At 35.3% G+C, this 4,928-nt stretch overlaps 1 protein-coding gene across 1 annotated transcript in view; it reads left to right on the top strand.

The window, feature by feature from the left end:
* The first annotated feature begins 150 nt into the window (after positions 1-150).
* The window catches only part of LOC150102764 (E3 ubiquitin-protein ligase Mdm2-like), a 249,783-nt gene continuing 245,005 nt past the window's right edge, over positions 151-4,928 (top strand). Inside the window, exon 1 of the mRNA XM_090399576.1 lies at positions 151-379. The gene's annotated coding sequence lies outside the window, so the exon portion shown is untranslated. The remainder of the gene's footprint in view (positions 380-4,928) is intronic.

The raw sequence follows: 4,928 nt of genomic DNA on the forward strand, positions 1-4,928 counted from the left end.
TTTCCCCTTAAGTTTATTTGGTCGTTTGTTGTTTACTATTTCTGACGTATGCGTGTATTGTAACTTAGTTTATTTCATGCTTCCGAACGTTTTATAATATTCGAAATTTCATGCATAGTTTTAGTATTTTTATGCAGTGCCTCTAGCGTGAAAACATGAGTGTGCTTGACTGGTGATGGAGATTAGGCCTATAGCAAACGCGTGGTACAAATTCAGTCAGATCTATCCGAACTGATAACCGTTGTGACATATAAGAATTATTTAGTTCGCACGTGTAATTTTTTGTATATCTTTAAATGTCAGTGAAGTGTTGTCGAAAATAGTTGAAATATAGCAAAGTGTATTTGACTGGAAAGCAGCTGTCTTTATTTATTCAAAGGTAGGCCACGCATTAAAAGGTTTACAGAATATAATTTAATACAATGAAATATTATTAATTAATTTATTAATTATATACTTCATTTTTGGAGGTAAGGATAATGCTACATTTGGTACTGAATTTGAAAATGGAAAAACAGGTATTAGAGCAGGAAATAATATGAAGATATGGAATAGAGATAAGAAAAAAAATATTGGTAGGATTGAAACATAAATAAATTAAAAATATAAAAGACAATAAAACAGAATTATGGATTTGAAAGATAGGAATTAAAAAAAAAAAATTAAAATCCAGTAGTAGTAGTAGTAGTACTAGTGCATGATAAGCCAGCCAGCTGTGTAAGGTTGTTCTGGTCCCCAATATATATAACGAAAATGACCGGACATTGTGCCTTTCGATGAGGTATTTTATCTGAGCCTATTCAATTGAATGAGAGTTAGCCGATCGATGGAGTTAGTAGGATTTTTTTCCTGGAAACAGATTTTTCATCCCACTGAAAGGTAAACCGGCCAGAATACACACACACACACACACACACACACACACACACACACACACACACACACACACACACACACACACACACACACAAATGAGAATCCGCAAAATACAGTTAGTGGGCGGTAGATGGTGAGTTGTATAAAATGGAGTTCCATTTATTAGTGAATCCTTGGAAGGATCACATAATAATAATAATAATTTATAACTTTTACGTTTTATTTTCCGCAAAATACAAGTTTAAAGCAATGCACGAACCCTCGATGAGTCGTTGACTCCCTGGAGGTCTCAGATAATAATAATAATAATAATAATAATAAATAGATGGCATGTCAAAATCTGGCAAGAGTCCTATAACTATCTAATGTTGATCCCTGACCAACAATAAAATTAGTCTAACGAAAAACTTGCTAGTGATAAAAAAAAGTTGCCTTCTTATGTATATTGTCCCTTAAAAGAATTATAAAGTAAGATGTAAGAAAATAACTCCAAATTACCTTCTTCAAGAATCTTATTTCTGAAATGGAAATCATCAAGATAACATTTTCAATGGAAATATGAAAATTGCTAATATTATCCTTCTGACTTATGTAACTGTACGAACTATACGATCGGCAGCCACGAGGTAGCGTATTGTATGTGTTGTGGCATTCTTAACCCTGCAGAATATGTCTTTTTTTTTTTTTTTCATATTTTAGCTAATAATCAGGGGCGGCTCGTGCATAGGCACTGAGGAACTGCAGCACCCCTAATTTTTCTCGATGTATAAATATATTTATTAATTTATTTATATTTGCTTGTAATATTTAATTTTATCATCAACAATCCTATACAATTCTCTTATTTTGTATAAAAAATAATAAAAATTCATCTTGTAGCACTTAGGAGGGCGAAGGACGCTAGCAGCACTATGTTTACCACAGTGTTGCTAGCGCATATGCGCGCAAGCATATGCACGTCATAGTGAGATGCGAACGATTAGTGTAATGCCTCATTGTCCGTCGCGCACAGTTCTACTGTTGGAACTGCGCGCGCCACTGCTAATAATAATATATGCAGTTTGCGCCAGTAGTAGAGTGTTCGTACTGCTTATCGTGTTTACTCCGTCTGTTTAAATATTTGGACATTCCAATTAAAGACATAACATTTGTTATAGTTTTTATTTTAGAACATTATTGGGGTTATGATAATGGATTTTATTTTTAAGTAATTTTGAATTATACTAAACTGTATAATTTTATCGATAATAAACAATTTTTTCATGAAACAAAACAAGAAGAATATATTTTATTTTTAAGTAATTTTGAATTATACCAAACTGTATAATTTTATTGATAATAAACAATATTTTTTCATGTTTAATTTTTTTTAATTTTTACGATAATTTTGATATTTTATCCAAACACTGTACTTACAGTGTGTATGTATATTTCGAAAGTTGCAGTACCCCACGATTTCAAGCCACGAGTCGCCACTGCTAATAATATTAGAATAACTCGTTGTTTTTGTTTTATACGGGTGTGTGATTTACTGTGTTATTTAGTTTGTAAGTAAACCTTGTATTTTTTGCTTAAATACGATATTGTCGATATGGCGCCAATGGTAGAACAGCAATGGCGACAGAGATGTTATTGCTCTTTGGAAGGATTGCAAAACTGTTGTGTATTAAGTGTTTTGAGAGGGAATGCCAGTTTGGTGGCGAGAACGAAGCGTATGTTAGTAAAGTAGGCAGTATCGACGGTAGAATGGAAAATGTTGATGTTGAAATTAAGGAGTACTTAACGAAAGTACGAGAACGAAATCATGTTTCCCTGACGCAAAAATTAATGATATTAGTCATGCCATACGGATGCAGAAAAGTAAGGCAAAAGAACTAATTGTTTTGGTTCGCACAAATGATCTGAGAGGTGAAAAGTATCCTATTAGGGAGTATGTAAAGGAGTTGTTGGTCGAAGCAAAAAAGAACGAGAAGTTGAGGTTTGTAATTCTCCTGCCACGCTATATAAAAGGTGAATTGAAGAATAGGGCGTTGATAATAAACGAATCAATACGCAGGTTATGCAGAAGGAACGATGTAGGATTTGTGGATCTTTAGTCTCGGTTTGATGGAAGGAAGAATGCTGACAGACCGCACCTAAATGGTTTACTGTTAGGTATGTGGAAAGAGCTTTGTTCACCGAGCATGCTGAACTGCAAATTCGAGAAACTTAAGCGATTAGAGTGGATGCAGGTGTGAGTGTGTGCGTGTGTGTGTGTGAGAGAGAGAGAGAGACTAAAGGGATGCTCGTTACTCTTATGCGAGTTTTAGGCATTGGTTGGTGCACCCTCACCAGAAGCTATAGGTGAGGAGGTGAGAAAATAGTGAGACGGCTAACAGCAGATGATGTAATTATAAGGTTAGAATGTGAAGAGTTAGTATTTTCAAGGAGGATTGGGAAGATAGGATGGTTGGAGGGAAGTACTGCTGATGATAGCAGATGAAATGCAGCCATAAAGAATAGAAGATAGCTGGAATGGGGTGGCTGTTTATTTGAAGCAGTCCGGTGTGAGATTAAGGCCGATAAGACAGAATATGCGGTTAATTGCTGCTATAGGCAAGGAGAAGCCAGGGAGGATCTGGAAGACATACATCAGGAAATTAGTACAATGAGTACAGTTCGAGTGATTATTATGGGGGACCTCAACTATGGAGATATAGATTGGAAGGAAGAACAATCACATGGCAAGAAGAAAATGGAATTTATAAATCTACCGAGAGATAATTATTTGACGCAAAGTGATGGGGAGGATTCGGGATACGAGAGTATTGGACCTGGTGATAGGATCAGAAGAGCTATCCATAATCAAGGTGGCCACATTACCACCAACTGGGGAAAGTGATCATACAGTCCTGACTTGGGATATTGCAAAACATGAGGAATATTCTGTCAAGAAGGAATATATACGGAACCAAAAGGCAAGTGATTATGATATGTTTAGGAGGAAGCTAGGAGCTGTGCCATGGCATAATGTCCTATAAGGGAAGAATGTAGTAATGGATGGGAGATAGTTAAAGGGGATCGAGAGGAAGCAATATTGAATCGTATACCTAAGGTAAGGAAGGCAAATTTGGTAGGAGTTAAATGGATGAGTAATATCATCAAGCATGAACTGCAAAAAGAAATTGTGGAGGGTATATAAGGAGCAATGTGACCAACAAGCTCATAAACAGTACAAGGTTCAGGGCAAGAAATGTGACCGTATGTTAAGGAAGGAAACATCAGATTACTAGAATAAAGTAGCCGAGCAGACTAAAAGAAATCCCAAAGTGTTCTTTTGTGACATAGCAAGTAAGAGAATAAATGACTATGGAAGAATAACCTTAATGAATGTGATGGTGACGAGTTGACAAGCAGATTAAATAGTTGAGGTATTGAGTGACCACTTTTCAAAGTTCTTTGATCCAAGTGAGATTAATGCTGTGGCATATGTGACAGAGACTGATGTGGAAACAGACGTGGATGAATTCGAGTTTCTTAGAATATTGCAGAATCTAAATGTAAATACAGCTGTGAACTATCAGCTTGCATTTTGCGAGAAAGTGCAAGGGAACTGGCAATGTCTGTCACTGGGCTCTTTAATTAAGTCTCAGTTTTGGAAGCGTTCCAAGGGATTTGAAATAGGGCAAAATAAAGTTATAAGATTGCAGCAGCAGCAAATTATAGACCAATAAGGATCTCAGGAGTAGTTGAAAAAGTATTGTAAAATTGGTCAAAAAGAGAATTCAGAAATGAATGGATAAGAATATGATACTCTATGAGGGCCAGCATGGCTTCGTGAAGGGTTGGTCATGCCTTAGTAATTTACTAACTTTTTTTATAATGGAGTGAGAGCTGAGCTGGATAAAGGAAATGACTACATAATGATATGTAGCACATTACATAATAAAAATAATAGATATTTTTGATGAATATACATTTTTTACAAATATTCAATTAAAGTACTGCAATTTCTGTTCAGTTCAAAGAATTCAATAAGTTCATTCATTATTTTGATAAGTAAACATCAAACA

This window comes from Typopeltis vanoorti, chromosome 10, assembly GCF_054136105.1.
Source record: "Typopeltis vanoorti isolate ZY-2024b chromosome 10, IOZ_Tvanoo_1.0, whole genome shotgun sequence".
NCBI classification, from domain to species: Eukaryota; Metazoa; Arthropoda; class Arachnida; order Uropygi; family Thelyphonidae; genus Typopeltis; species Typopeltis vanoorti.